The sequence below is a fragment of the Carettochelys insculpta genome, chromosome 3 (genome assembly GCF_033958435.1).
Source record: "Carettochelys insculpta isolate YL-2023 chromosome 3, ASM3395843v1, whole genome shotgun sequence".
NCBI classification, from domain to species: domain Eukaryota; kingdom Metazoa; phylum Chordata; order Testudines; family Carettochelyidae; genus Carettochelys; species Carettochelys insculpta.
The window spans coordinates 29076350-29095671 of NC_134139.1; the positions used below are offsets into that span (position 1 = coordinate 29076350).

The 19322-nt window shown below is 40.6% G+C and overlaps 1 pseudogene; it reads left to right on the plus strand.

Annotated features, from left to right (window-relative positions):
* Positions 1-1824: 1824 nt before the first annotated feature.
* On the plus strand, positions 1825-2487 carry LOC142010132 (L-lactate dehydrogenase A chain-like; annotated as a pseudogene).
* The last annotated feature ends 16835 nt before the right edge of the window (positions 2488-19322 follow it).

Sequence of the window (19322 nt, forward strand, 5' to 3'; positions counted from 1 at the left end):
ACACTCATCAAGTCCTAATGCTTCCACTTGGACGGTCATTAACACAAAGCTGTGTTTAATTTACATCATCTGATCACTAAGGAGACATGGCCTTGCTTCAAGGATCTCACATGCTGGTATGAACGTAAATAAAATCAGGAGACACATAATTATTTCTGTGTCTCTAGCTATGCCTAGACTGCAGGCTTCTGTTGACAAAGCTCAGAAAAGGTCTGGTGGTCAGGAGTGTTCCAGTGACATCCATGTGCACCTCATTCCACGAGGAAGAAGGGATGTCTCAACAACCCTAACCATAACCATAACCCAAATGTTGGAAAAACCTCTCCCAACAGAACTGTCAGCAAAAGATATGCAAACTGCAGTGCACTATTTACATATCTTTTGCCAACAGTTCCCCACAGTCTAGACAGAGCCTCTGAGACTATTTGAATAACCAAGATCTGATTGCCTCTTAAACCCTGAAATGTTATGGATTCCATTTATGGCTGTGCTGTCTATTAACAATAAAAGAGAGAAAATATGTATTGGTTGCAGGTAGAGGTTAGATGAAAGTTAATATACTGAACCTAATATTGAAAAGTGATACATTAAAACACGCTTTTATTCTGTCATCCTAGAACAGCCTCTTTGATGTAACAAGATTAAACTGAAAAGTAAATAACAGAACAAATTTGGATTTAACTGTGACTATTATACAGACATTTGGACGTATCTAATGTAGGCAATTTACTATTTTTACTACAAAGGAAGGATGAGCTACACTGAATTGCTTATGCATAACGCTATATCCATGATAGACAGCACATAAAATTCTATAAATAAAATTAAAGCATATTTGCTAGTAAAAATATACTTGCTACACTTTACCCAGTATTTAGTTTACAAAAACTCTGTTTCAGTGGAAGAATCTGAACTAATGTGTTTGGTGCTGTTCCTTAAAAAGGTCTCTTTTAAACAACTTTAGAGAACCAGAGCTCTTGTCAGTGCTATCATGTGGAAATACACTCCAAACTGTGTGCAATTTATGAAGTCTAAATATAAATGAAGAGGATTTTTCAAGTCTATTTAACAGTTGGCAGTAGTAAGATGTGTGCCTCGAGCTTCTTGTCCCCTTTTTTATGTTTTTGTTTGTTTGTTTGTTTGTTTGTTTGTTTGTTTGTTTAAAATCATATCCCACCATCTGGAAGTCTAGAATGCTCCATTCATTTCTGTTACCACCTATGCAGCATGATGTGAGGAAGCAACTTTTAAAAACATAGTCTTTTGAAAATACTCTCCTTATAGAAAGCTGACAGCTCTTATAGATCCTCATGTCGCTCAGTCACTCCCTTCTAAATTACAGACAAGTATCATCAAGATGCACTGGGCTAAATCACCAGCTAAATATAAATCAACTTGGCTACAATGATTTCACCTTTTCCTTTGATTATTAAAGATGAGTGAAATGGTTCCATGGACGTTGCCTTCTATAGTTCCTGGTTATGGGCATAGCCCATTCTCATAAGCAAAAGGAAGCCAATCGTCTTGTGACAATCAGAATTGTTCTATTAACGACATGTAGTCTGGGACACTGTAATGTACAGATCAGTTGCTTAACTGGTATAGATATATACCTCATCTTGGGTTAAAGGGTGAAGAAGGCAGATGGCCCACCACTAGTTTCCAGATCACTTAGGATGGCTGTACTGTGACAGAGGTGGAGGGATACTGTCTTCAGGATTAGCTATAGACAGAGGCTTTTCTAGATTGACCAGCTCTGCAAGCATTTGATTTCAAATGCTTTCAGGAAACATTTGATTCAATATGTTCACAGAAAGGCGCAGGATGATGCCCATGTTGAGGAATGTTATAGTGAGTATAGTTTGTACAGTTTTGATCCTGAAGACAGATTTGGCTGATTTTGCTTTTGTTGATATCTTGGAAGACAAGCTGAAAGGAGAGATACTGGACGTCCAGCAGGGTAGTCTCTTTTTCAGAATACCAAAGACTATCTCTGTCAAAGCAGTGGTACATGCTGAGCTTATCATCACTACTGCTAGTGCTTCCAGAAGGAGGAGAGAGTCAAAGTCCTTAACTTGGGCCAGTGCAACATCTTCAAATGTATCCTTTTCGTATCGTCCAAATGACTACTTGGCTGCAAGCTGCTTGTTGTCTCAAATCCCGTGAATATTTGAACTATGCGGGCTGGAGAATGAGTCATTTTCCTAAAGACCATGTTATTGATAGTGCTTCAGTCTGGATCTCTGCACATTTCTGTTATCACATGGGCAAAAGACTGATCATCCATCAACTCTGTGGATCACGGGTGAACAGGGGAACTCTAGTGGACTTGTCTGGAAGGAGATGCATATTGCAAATACCTCCTGGGTGGTTCTTCACCCTGACAGTGGAGCTGATGTATTTAAGCCAAACTGGAAAGAAATCTATAAACAAGGGATGGGGAGTGTTTATGAGCTTAGCAAGATGCTGAAATATGGATTTAATTAAACTATTATAAAGATCACTTAGGCAGTAAGATTTAGAACTTTGATACTGTATTCTAAAAGAGACTGTAGGCTCTGTTTGTGATTTTCATTTGGTGTTCAAACAGTACTCAGGTCAGTAGTTCACAGCTTCAGTAACAAACTCCTCTGACAGGTCACAAAGATGCAGTGGAGGCACGCCACAGTAATTATTGCAGTGATATCATTACCCTACTTCCAACCTAGACTTATGCATTATTTTCTACATTTATGTTCCTCACATCCTGTTCTCTTTCCTGCTGTGGTGTTGTATTGGTCCCCAAGGGGTTTGAACCACATATCACGTAGCTGTAGAACTAACAGGTTTTGTCCTAAAGTATTTTTTCCATAATGTTGCTGCACATTGTGGAAGTTAAAGAGCTGTACTTGATACATATTTATGAGGTATTTTGGTATTCTCCGATGAAGATCAAGGGAAATATCATAAATAGAAGCAGTTGGGTCTTTGAAATTCATTGGTTTCAGTTGTATACATGTATAACAAGACTGTTAATACACTCTGTTTTGAATCATTTATGGCTCCATCAGCTAAATGTTATCATATCAAATATAATTCATTCTTCTAGGTAGTTCAAATAGTGATCCAGATACAATAAACAAGTTGGAAAGAAATATATCTAAACAACACATTTTAGAAAATTGGGCCTTTGTCTCAGACCCAATTAAGACTTAATTGTTTAATTCAAAGTGGAATGGCTTCAGCAAGAGAGACTGGGTAAGATGTATAACAGAATACCTCATGGGGAGGGCATTGTAATAAAGAGGCAGGAAACCCTATTCAAATTCCTTCAACTCCTCAGGCAAAATGAGGACTTGAACTAGGATTTCTCACATTGGTCGTGTCCATGCTAGCAAGTACTTTTGAAATATTGTCGAAAGAAGGGGCTTTTTCGAAATATCCAGTGGAGCATCTACACATAAAAGCGGTATTTCAAAATTAAATTGAAAGAATGCGGCACATCTTTCAAAAGCTTCTTTCCAAAGAAAATGTGTGTAGATGCTCTGCAGGCCCTTTTATTTTTTGAAAGAGCAGTTCTCATGGCACCTGATTTTTCAATCCCTGGCCCATTCTTTCAAAAGAGCTAGGGCTGTGAGGATGCTTTCTATAGAAAGAGTGGATCGATATTTTGATCTGCCTTTTTGTGTGTGAATGAGCTCTTTTGAAAGAAGTTTCTTTCAGAAGATATCTTCTGGAAGAACTTCTTTTGAAAGATCACTGTAGTGTAGACACAGCCATTGTGGGCAAGTGCCCAAATGACTGGCCTAAAGGATGGAGCTGTTTTCCTGACTGTTTTGTTAGGTGCCATCTGAGAATGTATAACTGAGGGGGCCCAACAAGCACAATAAACAGAGAAACTTCTATGTCTACCATGTCAAAGGATAATACTGGGGTTTATGCATGCAACAGGCATAGAGTGAGGCAGCACTACACATGCCAGAGACAAAAATCTAGGCTCCTGAGTAACCTTTATAGCAGAAATATATGTCCCATGTGAGTTGAAGTGTCCACATGGTTTGATGGTAGCTGAGCAGGGATTTGTGGATTTACCTAGGATTTAGGCATATAAATCTGGGGTTGAAGCATATAAACTGTTTTCTGAGTTTGCATCCATGAGGCATGCTGTTTTTAAGAGGGCTTTCTCTGATTTCCCTTTTTACAGCAGGTCCTTTTTCAAAAAAAGCCTATTACTGGCTGGTCAGTACAATGCCATAAAAGTACTCAGTGCATAAATATGTCACTGTGGAGAAGATTAAGTAATCTATGACTCCAGGATGCCAGGAAGGTATGATCTTTCATGCAGAAGAGAAGAAAAATCTATGTACACTAGATTCAAGAACTACTGACATAGAAGAGATTTTTATTTCATCAAAACATGTCAGGTTTTCTTGAAATCATTAACCTGATATTTCTAAAGAAACAGAAAATAAAATAGTCACGAAGTTTCATAGGGAAAAAAAAATCCCCATTAGCTCTACTAACTACACTATTCCATTTAACACTCTGTAATATGAAATTTGAAAATCGTTTAATTTGAATTGTTCTTTTTCTCTTAGCTGCTGCTTGTTGAGGACCTCACAAGTAGATTACAAGGGATTCTAGGTTTTCTAAGTGTCAGACCATCAGACCTAATTGACTCAATTTCATTTCTTTTGCGAAAATAAAGAACATTTTCAGGAAAAATATTTCAATATCTTAATTTTTTTGTTCTGCTTTTTGGGTTGTTTTTTTTTTTTTGCAACACAAGTCTCTGATTTTTGAAATCAAATTGGGCATTTTGCATGTAGAAATATGGTTTGTGAATACAAAAATTAAGTTTTTGGGTACCCATACCCAAAATGCAGAAATGTATAGCACAGTGTATATAACTTAAAAGCATTTTACCCTTTAACTTATTTTGTAAAAATAATGTTTCTTTCTTGAAACTTTCCAGTTTATAATTTAAATCATGAAAAACTTAAGCAAAATAAAAAATCAGTATAGCCTCTCAGTTGAATAATAAAATTGCTCTGTTTTCTTTGTATAATGTATGCCTTTCAAAACTACAGCCAGTGACAGACAGTCAGTAAGCTATAGACTCAATTATTGCTCAAGTTGTCTTTTTAAGCCTCAATAGCTTTGAAATTCCTGTCATGGTGTCATGTCTCTTTTTATAAGGAATTTTCTGGGCTGTATTGATTTTTCAAAAATCCTTGAAGTTACTGACAAAGGAACATATAAAGTTGGGAAATTAAATAGACTCTCAAATAAAAGAACACGGTGGCTGTAGGTTAGCAACACAATTCTTCTTACATATTTCTCAACAGAGACTATTTTTAAAAGGCTGAAACCATTGCAAAATGGATATGGAGCATTAAGGTGGACTACTCTTTCCTTGTACTATTTATGAATTATACAGAGATAAGACAAGGCATCCCCAAATGCCTGGGGGAAATTGACAGTTGCAGTTTATATAACTGATTGTGACAAATAGGACAAATCTTCTGGATGAGTTATTGAATTAATTTTTATACTTTTGGGAGGTACATTGCAGTAAAAGTGCATTTGCTTGTGTGTTAATGTGTAATTAGATGCAACTTCTATGTGACCAGTGTAATCTTTGGGAAATATTAGGAACTTCACAGGACTTCATGAAAACAATGTGAAATTTTAAAATGAAGTGGGTTTCCCAGGAAATCTCTAGGAGGGAGGGATATGCTAATGTAACCCCTTCAGTTAGGCAAGAATTCAGCCATTTGAATTGTCACCCCACAGAGAGGACCAATTGACTGGCAGATTATCTAGTCATACTCTCTTCAGAGTCTCCAGACTGGATAAATGGCTCATTCACAGATTCGTGGGAGCTATTTTTTGAGCAGAGTGTTACATACTAGAAACCAAAGGAAAATCCCTAAGTAGGGACTACTGGATTGCTCACCTCTCAGAGTTCCTCATGAAGATGGGTAAATTTTTGGTGAGCTTATTATCGTGTGTAGGTAGCTTTATTGTTTTTACCAGGTAATCTCTGTATTGCTTTTATGTTAATACAAACAAACTGCTTGCTACAAAAGAGCTGATGAACTGCAGAGTGGATGAATTGTGGTAATTACACTGTTGTTCAATGCCTCTAAAGAGAAGGCAGAAGAAGACTACTTAGGGAGCCTGTCTTTTGCTCGGGATATCATAGTGTAGACTGGGAAGGGGTCATCCTAGAAATACCTGCTCGAAGGGGAGAGGAAAGTGACATTTGAGGAGCAGGATGTCTAGTATGGGTGACCTTGCTGCTCCACAGAAAGAGGATATAGGTACAGGCACCTGTCATACAGATTTTATGAGAATTAATATGACTATTAGTAGGGTGACCATGTTGTCTCTTTAAAAAAAATACAAAGCAGCTGTGGCAACATTTCATAAGGTCACCAAATCATCAAATAATACATAAAAGTGCAGTTATTAAAATTGTGTGCTAGTGTCTCTAATGATCAATTTCCTTTCCAGTAATGTTACTCTATTAATGAGTTTATTAATTTTGAACAGTGTAGTTAATATAGGCTCTGTCCAAAAGAACTCTTTTGAAAGACAGTATGCTCATTTGACTTTGCTCTTCATTCTAAACACTCTTCATTTTGATGGATATTCTCTTTGCCTATTTCTTGCATGTAAACATAAAGCTAATTAAATATTATTTTGCAATATTCATTGGACCCACAAAATCAGTTATGAAAGAAACCAATAGCTGTGAATGCTTAACTTAAAGGATGATATCCAAGCTATCGGTCACCATGGTATTGTCATGCTCCCCAGGCTTTATTAAATTGTATTATGAACATGCATAACTCAAAGATGCTTTATGAGAAGTAGATCACATGACATATCATTTTAAAATCTGTAATCCACTGAATCTATGTATCCTATTTGTGTGCGTGTTTATTTCTTATATGTGAAATTAGAAATGTTAAGAGGGAGTCTGTTTTATTCATGCAGGTATTCTAGTTAAATACATTAGGGATAATTTAGGAACTTGATGACTGTGTGATCATATCAATGATCTGTGAATGGTTTTATTTTCCCTGTAAGCCCAAACTATGGCTGATCCCATAAACAGATGTGACCATGCCACCTGATGCTGGAACCCATTTTGGAGCTGGCACTTTTCCACTCAAGGTAAGAAAAAAAAAAAAAAAGATCTGAGCACAAATAATTCCCACCTTCAGCAAAAGGGATATACTGATAAGGGATAAGGTGAAAAAACATGAAGTGAGTGGCCATAAATCAGAAGACAACCACTTACCATCCAAGGTGCTAGCTGGAAACACTGAAGACTGAAATGGGGAAGAATTGGGCCCAAGCTAGGAAAATGTCTGCCTTGTGAAAGGGATTATTATAATAACTGTTAGGATAAGAATATGAATGGAGCAATTTTCTTAATTTGTTAAGATTAGGTATATTTTGTTTATTTTGATTTAGTTACTCACCTTAATCTATCTGTTTTCATTTTCAATCACTTAAATTCTATTTTTTGTACTTAATAAAACCCTTCTTTTTAATTGTGAAGTCCAGTATTAATTATTATTACCTGTGGGTCGAGGTAGCAATCACTATGCAATTTACCTGTCATCAAGAAAGAGGGAAAACTTACTTTTTTATATAAAACAAATTTGTTTGGTGTTTTGGTCCTCTTTGGGGGTTGTGTTCTTGGGTGCTGTCAGCAGTCTTAAATTTGAGCCACACCAGATCCTTCAGGGTACTATAAACCTGAGTCATTCAGTACCTCATAGGTCTTCTCCATGTTGCTCTTCAAGATGTCATTTAGTGGCTTCACAATCTGATTTGTAATATTGTCCATCTAGTAGCTGATGCTGAAAACAAAATATATATGTTTCACAGTACTCTGAAAAGAGATATTAAATTTAAAGATGATCAAACTGCATCTGACACAGCTAAAGAGATGGGTTTGCATCCACAAGGCATGGAGCAACCTTTTGGATTCAGTGAAAGGATCCTTGCTTAGATGCCACTCTTGCTTTCCTTCATGTTGACACTTCTGTCAGAATTTTGGCCATGACAGTCATGAAACATTGTTTTATTCACATTTAAAATGTGTATAAACAGTTCCGAGAGGCCTTTTCTGGTAAATTCATCCACAGACTTTACCATTGGATCCTTTTCACCAATAAATCTTACTTTTAAAATTCCATCTTTTTACTGTGACCGGTGTTTGGAATGCAGTCCATTTGTATGGCGTGGTACTTTTCAGTAATAATCCATATCTTCTTTATGAGTTACACATCAGTGCTCATGCATGACATCCTCATTTTTTTTCCCAAAGAGTTCTATCAAACTGAGAAAATTCCCATTAGATTCAGTGGGCAACTTATCAAACAAGCCTTGAAAAGCCAAAATGTACTTTGCAAGGAAGATGATAATTGAGATCAGATACTCAAGCTCACTCCTCCAGTCCGAGGCTGCTAAATTAATAATGTACTGCCTGTGTCTATGCACTTGTTTATCATGAGCCTGGAGTTGAACTCCATCCATTTGGAAAATAAAATAGCAGTCCTGTAGCACTTTAAAGACTAACAAAGTAATTTATTAGGTGATGAATTTTTGTGGGACAGATCCACTTCTTCAGATTTTGTTGGTCTTTAAAGAGCTACAGGACTGCTTTTATGTTTTGTGAAGACAAAGACTAACATGGCTACCTCTCTGTGACTATCTAATCATTTGGAGTAGACCATAAAATAGCTGGGTGACTATTCACATTGCTTCAGAGCATCAGGGAAGTCATACCAGTAATTGTGCCCTGAAACCATAAGCAGTGATTTGACATTGCTGTCAAATATTTTGAACACGGACAGAACATCTTCTCAGTTGATTTTGAAATATCTGGTCAATGCCATTTCAGTTACTCATCATTTTCAAACACTTTTTTGTATTGTTACTTTGAGAAATGAAGCTTCTGCTCATTACTGGAAACATCATATACTTGATTTTGCCCAACCTGTTCAAAATGGTATAATCAATACTAGCAAAGTTTAGATTGCTGACTGTAAGGCAGGATCAGAAGTATTGATTCATGGTGCGCAATTTTTCTCATTGCTGTTTCTGTCATCATTTGAGGCTGTTTATTGTTTCTCTCTTTTTCATGCAAACTTTTATTTTTCTTTTCCATTCCTCTTCTTTCATGCGGATTATAATCTTCATTATCTTCACACTCTTTTATGCCACCAAGAAAACTGGATGACTTTTTGTCACTTTCCTCATATTTTCCTTTCTCGTGTTCACATAAATATACGAATTCCTTATTAATAGAACTTAGATTGTTTATGCTCTGCTTGTCTTCTGATTATGGACAACCATTGCAGCCTAAACCCTGGTCATATTGTTCTGTTCAGATTTATTATCACATCAAATTTGCCCCTTGTTTGAAAACTAGATTGCAAAGTAATTTTCACTTCCTATACTGAACTTCTGAAGGCTTTATTAGGGGATCTTTTATTTTCTGGGGTGTGTGGCGGGGGCGGAGAGACAGTATTATGGCGAGCAAATGTATATGTTCTACAGTCCTAGAAATTCAGTGAACACTATGGCTGGGTCTACACTTGCCCTCAACTTCGAAGGGGGCATGTTAATCAGGGTGACAGGAGATTACTAATTCAGTGCTGCAATGAATATGCAGCACTTCATTAGGCTAATTCTCCCCCCCGTGGCAACTTCAAAATGTCAACCTTTGAAGTGTTGGCATGTGTGTAGCCACGGGCACTTCAAAGTGCCTGTACTACTTCAAAGTGCCTTTAATCATCAAAATTTTGGGAGTAAAGGCACTTCAAAGTAGCACGGGCACTTTGAAGTGCCCATAGCTACACATATGCCAGCACTTTGAAATCTGATACTTTGAAGTTGCTGTGGGGGAAAATTAGCCTGATGAAGTGCTGTGTATTCATTGCAGCACTTCATTATTAATCTCCCATTGCCCTGATTAACATGCCCCTTTAGAATTTTGGGGCAAGTGTAGACAAGCCCTGTGTGTTAAATACTGGAAAAGAAGTACCTGAATTTATTTCAAATTGTTGCTCAGATGGGGTTTGATAGACATTTCTGATATCTTTTTAAATATGTCCTTTATTAATCACTATTTACACTATTCAAATCTTAAAGCACTTCTACAATTACACAATCAAATAAGGTTCACAGTACCATGGGTAGACTCTTGTTTTTATATCTCATTCACTCAATAACAATATACTGCATCATCTACTCCCATGAGGGCATGGCTTACAACACTCTAGGAGATTCAGGGAAAATGTAGTTCTCAGAAGGTCTGGAAGGTTCCACGAGATTCTACAAAGCTGCACAATATTCTGGGAGGTTACTGAAAACTAAATCCACATATGAAGATTGAAACATTTTACTTCAGATATTCTAATTTTAACTGTTGGCCCTAACCACAAAAACAGAATCCTGAGCCCAACCTTGCCTCAAACCCAGCACCCCAGGTAGTCAGCTGGCTCTGGCCCTGGCCATATGATTCTGAATATCAGAAGGTCCTGTTGAGGACACATGCCAGGAAGTAGTGATGAGTTTCAGAAGTGCTTAAATGCAGAGGGGTCATTATGATAATCTTATCTCACTTCCTGCCGAATAAAGGCCCTAGAATTTTAAGTAGTGTAATTCATCAAGACCAGTAACTCTTGTGGTTAAGGTCTGAACTTTTTACCATCTTAAAGTACCCTCTGGAAATGAACATGTTGTTTAACAAACAAGCTGCCCTTAGCAACAGCCAAGGTATATCTGTATTTAGGCTATGTCAAGGTACTTTGTTCTTACAGATAGCCACACGACCATATTCAGGGCACTGCATGAGCTTTTCATGTGATGATGTAGTACACAGTTCATTCTTCATTAATATTTGTGTAATGCTGTCAGACCCCAGCTATCTTCGGACAGAATGACACTTGGGACCTCTGGCACGTAGTACATGAGCCTCTACCAGATGAACTCAAAGATGACTGCCTATTAGCTAAAGCTGTAGAACACATATTATACTCTCTGTAACTGCTCTCAGTTGGGACAGTATAGAAGGTATGTGGGTTACACTTTATCCTTTGGCATTCAGACGCAGATTATTCTGTGTTCACATTGTTAATCTAAGCTTAAAAATATTACCACACAAATAATGCACAATTTTTCAAGTGGCTACATGTGATGCAGTGCTTAAGTAATAATAATAAATATAAACAAAATACCTTTCACTGCCTTTTCCTAGTGGAAAAAAAAGAAAATCACCACACATCGTTTATGTAATTTCGCAGCTTTCAAGTTTTGTCTTATGTTGAAACAGTCTATGAAATAAACATAGAAATGAAATGTTAATATAAGAGTCCTAGGATATCATAAAACTTAAAAAAATGTGTGTTCTCACCCTTGCCTTTACAGAGTAGTTTATCATATAATTAGGAAAAGCAAATTGTTATGCCGTAATTTCACTCTGTGGTTTCACAATTGATCTGTCATTTAAAGCTGTGCTGTGACTCAGAGCACCTTTCCCTTATTTTTTTTTTAAATAGCTCCCCAGAGCCAGGAAATGGAATACCAAGTACTGATACACATTTGTGGCTTCTGTGGTCTTGAAAAGCTTGGGCTAATTAGAATTTATCTTGATTTCATAAATCTACTATGACTTGTTTAAAATAACTGCCAAGTTGTCCTCCTAAGTCCAAAGCAGGTTTTAGTACCAAATTATTATTATTCCCAAGAAATGTTAGTAGAACAAGTTTGTTACTAGAATTCACCATTTATAACTGGAAATATAAGTTAATAGTTGGACTAGACATTGATTTATTATACATTATAATTATGTGTACAACACTGTAACATTGTCAGAATTACACATACATCATACAATGGAGCTAATGTATCAAATGCACAAGTTGAACCTCTGTAACCTGAAACTGTCTTGTCCAGCAACATCCATCATCCAGCATGATTTTAATTAGCTAGATGACCACTTTTCATGGGTATGGCCAAGTTTCCTGTGGCCCCATAAAGTTTGTTTCCAGTCACCAGTCCTGTCTGTCAGTGTTCTCTGCTGTTATTTAGCTGTAATTTACCCCTAACTGTCTTCTAAGAGCTCAAGAAGTAGTGGAAGTGTTGGTAATTTGCTCGACAATATTGACCTCTGGTGGGCCGGCAAATTCTCTCATTCGGCACCAGTCAGGTTCCAAGGGTGCGTGATGACAGATATTCAACCTGTATTTATTTTTAACTGAATCATTTTTTTATATTATTGGTAATATTCATGAACATAATGCTGTATTTCCAATTACAAGCATTCAAAAATCATGGAATTATTATAATTATTAGAAAATATTTATAGACAATTTTGGGTGTTCTATATTTGCCATCTGGTTTATTGACATTAAGATTCACATTTTCAAGCTTTCCTGAGCAGCCATGAAGACTAGAAATGTGCTTAGTGTAAAATTAAAGCTGAGATTCTCTCATGTTCCCAGGACTCCAGGAGATGGGTCTTTAAAATTCAGCTTATGGCATAAGAATCATAGTAAGAATTCAAAGGTACGTCAATATATCCTTATTACGGAGGTCAAAAATTCCCACAAATATATATTCAAGCACTGTTAATGTCTTAATCAAACTTACTAATGCATTGAGATCTGGCTTAAAAGGAGATTAAGCTATATTTCTATTTATTTATCGCTGCCTAGACATTTTAGATCATATAAAAATTTAAAATACTAACAACTCATAGATCCTTTGGTGAATTGCTTAATGTCTGCACAATGAAAAGTGACTTTTAGACTTATTATCACTGAGAGTAATAGACAATCCCAGATGTTCACTAAGGAATGTGTATAACTGAAAACAATGTTATTTTAAGAATACATAAATGAAGTACATTTTCAATGGTATTAAAATTATAATAATAGGGATAAGAAAAATGAAGAGAATGGATAAATATATTTCTTTACATATGAATAGTGAATGTATAAGTCTTCACCCTCAAAAATCTGAGCACATGCAACTCCAACTGAATGATTCATAGAAAAGATATAATTATATGCTTAATGATAAATTATGTGTAAATAAAATAGATCAAATATTTTAAGAATTAAAATTATTAATTTGCTGTAAAACTTTCCTATGGGGCCTGTGTCTGAACCAGTGAGTGCTAGTAAGATATCTAGCATCATTTCCTGCATGACCTTCAGACATATACCACGTAAATATAGATATGTTGTTTGGACCAATGGAGGAAAGCTACTGTAATGTAGGTATTACTCTTCATATTATGTCTATTGATGGAACAATGTTTTTACAGACACCAAAAATACTAAAATGTTGGGAAATGTGGTGTTCTGTGCTTCTGTTTTATCAGTAGCTTTTCACTGATGTGTTTGTTAAATAACTTACCAGCTAGCCTTACCCCATTTCTACTACTACCTCATTGCAATGGATTCCAGTTCCTTATGGGAAATAAAAATCCTCATGCTTTGTTGTTGTGGATCTGCAGGTGAACTCTTCTTTAAAATTATGAAATTCTCTTAGCTATTGCCATATGGGAGGTAGTGCCAGTGTTCCATCAGAAAGTGCTTGTTTGTTGTATTTCCAAGACAGGGCTTTCTGTTCATTGTGTTTCTTCCCGCAGAGAATAGAGAGGACTCAGAATCACAGCTGAAGCTTTAGAGAATTACAGATTTCATTGTACCTTCCCAAGCTCATTAGTTCTGCTAACAGCTTCCACTTGTTAAGAGGCTCTGCGGGTAAGGACAATCAGCAGCAGTCAGTGATGCTAAAACAGGGGTAGTAGCAGAGAATATTGTGCTGGCTGATGCTAAGGTGAGAAGTGGAAATGAGAATGTGAACTTTTGTTGGGTACAGTATTTATAAATATAATCCAGTTGCACAATATGCAGATTGACTTTTTTTTTTGGCACCCAAAAGAAAAGTAAATAAAACACCAGTCAAGACTGTATTAATTCCTTGCAATCCTACTGATTTCTATGTGGTTAGGGAAGGATTTTGCCTTTTTATCAGATTCCCACCATGGAAGGAGCTTTATTTTGTTCCTATTTTTAGTCATATTAGGTACAGCTAGAAACTGGATTCCATCCTTCTAGGCTATATCTAGATGCAAGAGTTTTGTTGCCAAAATGGCTGTTTTGTCACCAAAATCAGCAGAGCAACCAGATTCCCAAGTGCGTTCTGTCAACAGTAAGCAGGTTTGGTAAAAGTGAAGGAGCTGAGGCAGGGTTAAGTCTGGGCCCAGGATGCTGCCTGATGCTCTAGGGCAGAGCCTGCCCCTTAGGAGCTCAATGCCATCTTGGGGGATGATACATCACCCCTGTGCCTGAACATAGACACAGTGCTTGAGGTCACCACCACCACAGCAGCAACCCCCACAGGCCAAAGAGGAGGAGAAGGAGACATCCCTGCCCCAACCCCTGCCAGAGCCAGATTTCAAGGGCAGGAGCCTCATCCTGGTGTTGGACCCCGTCCCCAGCTGCCAGGCCATGCTCTGGGCAAGGGTTTCTCTGGTGAGTACTGTTGAAGCACATGATTTCTGTGTGTTTAGGCAGCTAACATTCAGCTTTATTGAATTCAGTAAGGCAACAGATGAGCCAAACTGGACACTAGTAAGACCAGGTCCAGCAAGGCTGCCTGATGCAGCTAACTCTAGTATTTTATAGCCTTATACAAACAAGCCCAGTGTCAGAGGCAATTAGTTAGAGAATCGCAAATCACTTTCCAAAGAGAAACCGTTATCAGCAAGGAAAAACAGGTACCTAGGAGCTGGATCCCCAACTCTAAACAGTTCATTAATGCATTCCATAGAGCTCATCCTCCCAGCCATTCCCAAACAGGTCAAGAAAACGACAGGCTCTTGTGTGCGTGCAGCAATAAGGGATGTGAAATGGCTTCTCTACAACATGGCTTCCACAGTACCCTGCGGATTACACGCCCCAGTCATGGGAGGCAGGCACAGATGAGCATGCTGTGAGTGTCACTGAGCCAGCTTGGGTGGCACCTCACACTGTGGTTCCAGCAGCAGGAGTGTGCCCTGCCCAGGCCCAGCGGAGACCCCCTGGGCAAGGGTGACATCCTGCTGCCAGCCTTATAGGGGGCCAGATGGGCCCCAGATCCTGGCGGGGGAAGCCTTGACAGCTCCAGCCATGGCTGGAAACAAGCTAGCCACAAGGGCACCAGCCCAATCCCAGACACACCAAGGACTGCGGCACCTGGCATGTGGGCATGCCCACAGGTGTGAGGCAGCATCCACTCCCATGGACAGCACCATGAGCCGCAGGTGTGTGTGGGGGCCTTGGGGAGGGCAAGTCTACTCCCAGCTCTCCCAGCAGACCCCTCCACAGCTGTACACCCCCTTTGCCCACTAGCCTGTCGACTGGGGGGGTGCAGTCAGCTCAATCCCAAAGGCACCACAGAGCCCCTGTGCAGCAGGGCCCACCGCATAGGCCCCACAAGGCTCTGCTTCTGGGACATACCTGTCACTTGGCCCAGGGGACTGTTGGTCAGTGCTCATAGTGAAGGGTATGGCCTCAGGAGTGGGCATAACCCACCAGCTCTCCTTCTTGTCTTCCTTACAGCTGGACCTATACTGTCTGAGTGCTGAGTCACTCCCACCTTGCTGCCAGACCAAGCTACCCCACCGCACAGCCAGGCCATGCCCATAGCCAGAGGAGCCATTGGAGGGTGTATAAAGACCTCTAGTGGGACTACAGTGACTCCCTGTGGACTATGATGTGGATCATGGAGTGACAGCCAAGGGCCAACATGGCATAGCAGTCACAGGCCTGGAGCCAGGTCATGTCCTGCTTTGATGTGTTCGTCCCCCGCCTGCCCCTTCCGAGCTCTCTAGGAGCTCCCCTTGTGAGGCCACCCTCCCAGGAGCAGACTTTTGCAAGAGTGGGATGGCACAAACCCCTGGGGATGGGGCTTTCCCCCCACACTCCAACACTGCCCCTTGCACCACCAACCTTGCTTTACAAGGGTCCCCCTTCATCAAGAAACTCTCCCCCCATGCACGGATTACAGCCTAACAGTGTCTTATCTCCATGAGGGCCCCAATGGTGTACTTCCCTGCGCCAAACTAGTTGCCCACAGAGCAGTTGCTCTCAGGGGTGCTGGGCTTCCAGAGGGCAACTGTGACACACTTCTCCATGGCGGGGATGCAGAAGGGTCTTCTGTCTCCAGAGGGTGCTGTTGAGCCAGGCACAGAGCTCCAGGAAGGTGGACTTCCACATCCTTCTACCCCACGACCAGCTAGTCCCTCCAGTTGGAACTAGCAGGGTGCCTCCAGAGCCACCTGTGCACTGGTGGTGGGGAGTGGCCAAGCTGAATATGTGATTGTCCTGCAGCCCTGGCAAGGTTTTCACGGGTGGTCTCAGACTCACCCTCTGTAAGGAGGAGGAGGATGGACATCAGGACGTTCAGAAGTTGCTGCAGCATCTCTGTGTGGGGTCAGTGCAAGCCCCGGGGCAGCTCCAACAGCACTGCTCCCTGGAAACAGTTGTGTCACCCACAAAGACATGAAGCCCTGTTCTAGCTGTGCTCTCCCACAAGAAGGTAGACATGCCCGCAACAGAGGCAGGAAATGAGTGTCTGGGGGGGTACCTTTAAGAGGGCATTTCTCTGGGACTCCTGGAAGGAACTAGTGACCTGCAACCCTGTCTGCTGTGGTTCTGGGTGGCTGTTTTGCTGGTACAATGGCTGGACAGTCTGGACACTCTCTGCCAATAGAGTGGATTACTCTTTCAATCTGCCTTGGTGTCTGGATGCAATCATCCACAGAAGTTTTGTCACAAGATAGTTTCCAATGCAAATTTCTGCCGACAAATTCCTGTAGCCTAGACGTAGCCCTAGAGTACTGAGGTTTAACCCTATCAAAGTATTTTCCTTGAATATCCTGTTACTGCTGCTCAGGATTCCCCCACTCCACCCCCACCCCCACTTCTTTGGCATCTTCCCCCTGCTGCCTTACATAATGAATACAGAGCACATTTTTACTGAGCATTTATTCCACTTGCAAAATCCACAAGCAAAATAATAAACATAATTATATGCTATCTACACATGCAGAAATACATGCATCAGCCTCAACAATCCACTGCATCAGAGCTCTGCTTTGGTGAAGTGGGTAGCATGGTAAAACCTGATAAGGAATCTGTTGTGCTTTAAATTTAAACTGTGGGGGGATGTTTTGAGACACAGGAGGTGTCAGAGCCACCTACATTATTTTTATAGCTGTGGTGATTCTCACTGTGGCACTATGACCAATATTTTTCAGACAAATGTAATATGATTTTGGCATAACTAAAATGTGGTATATGTAAGATAGATCACAGTCATTGGAGAGATTATGGTTTATTAAATGTGATTATCCTATTTATAGGCATGTATCATTTCTGCGGGGTGTATGGAGTGTCCAGGGAGGGGTAGAACCTCTGGTGTGGGGACTTGTCGTGTCTCTTCAGGGCAGTTCGTACACCTTTTGTCCCCACCTGGCACCCAGCTCTCACCTGTGGCTCCAAGAAGCTGTAAAATGCAGTGGCCAAACCCGATAAACCACTTCGACAGGCGGGCTAAACCAAGTGAGGGTAGCCAGCAGGTCTGAAACCTGCGGTCAGACAGGGAATTGCCTATCCCAGCATGCAAAGTCGGCCCTGGCGGACTGGGCGGATGAGATCAACAGCAAGATCCGACGACCAGGAAGGTGGTTCTGCAACGCTCTGTGGAGAGTGAAGGGCATGACAAGGCAACAAAGACGGCATAGCCATCCACTGCAGCCTAGGAAGTCCCAGCTATGACAAGTTTTCATACCACTGGAACCAGGCTTCTGAGATTGAGAGAGTGGAACTGCCCCTGTGCAACAGCTTTTCCACTTGAAACGTTCTACCGCACAGGTTCTTTTCACAGTCTCATCACTTCTGTCTACCTCAAAGTCCTGCGGTGATGGTGGAGGGGCAAAGCAACAGATGGAGGTGACCAGTGGGAGTCGTAGCTCCAAACCTGCATGTAGGTGGCCTGTGGATATTGGTCGCTCAGCTTGCACCCCGGGACGACAGAGGTGTTCAGCAGCATCCCAGGCAACTGAGCAGGCCTTTTTAGGAACAGCACTTCTCACCCTCAAAATGAGGGAGGGGGCTAGAAAAGGTGTCTCAAAAATTGCTTGTCCTAACCAAAATGGCCAGCATGCCTCAGCTGGCAATTTTACCCTCACAGCGGTCAACAAACAGTGAAAATATAGATGATATTTGCAGCATGGAATGCTTGCACCCTCTTAGACAGGAAGAATACTATGAGGTCTGAGAGAAGAACGGCCCTCGTAGCAAGAGAACTGGCACGTTATAACATTGACATAGCTGCCCTGAGCAAGACCAGGCTGGCAGAGGAAGGCTCCATCTGAAAACCAAAAGGAGGTTACACCTTCTTCTGGAAAGGCAGGCCAGAAAATGAAGACAGAATCCATGGAGTGGGACTTGCCACCAAAACATCACTTCTGTACCAGCTTCCTGACCTACCAACTTGCATCAGTGAGCATCTGATCAAGCTCCACTTCCCCTTCAACACCTCTCACCACATGACAGTCATCAGCGCTTATGCCCCCATGCTGACTAGCAGCGAAGATGAAAAAGAAAATTTCTGTGAGGACCCTGACCATCTTGTGAAAGCATCTCCTCCTAGTGACAAGCTTCTCCTGTTGGGTGACTTCAATGCCAGGGTCGGCAAGGACTGTAGGTAACATCAATGCCAATGGCCACCTTCTGCTGAGCTTGTGTTCAGAAAATGACCTGACGATTACCAACACTCTCTTCAGGTAAGCCGATAAATACAAGACCACGTGGATGTACCCGAGATCAAAACAGTGGCACCTGATTGACTATGTCATCAGTCACAGGCAGGACATTCAAGAAGTTAAGATCACCAGGGCCATGTGGGGAGCTGAGTGCTGGACTGATCATAGACTCGTCAGATCACACCTTTTGCTGCTCATCAAACCACTGCACTGCAAGAAGCTCAAGGTTGTCAGACCCTCCTTCAACATCGGGAAGCTGAAACATACTAGTCAGTGTGAGAAATTTGCAGCCTGCCTTGACGAAGTGCTGATGTCCCATGGACCTCTGACTGGAGACCCAACACAAGTAGAACCAGTTCAAAACCCTGGTGACAGAGTCAGCCAAGTCAACACTAGGACTGAAAAAGAGAGTTCACCAAGACTGGTTTGATGAAAATGACAAAGCCACCATGAAGATCTTAGAGGAAAAACAGAACACATTTCTGTTATG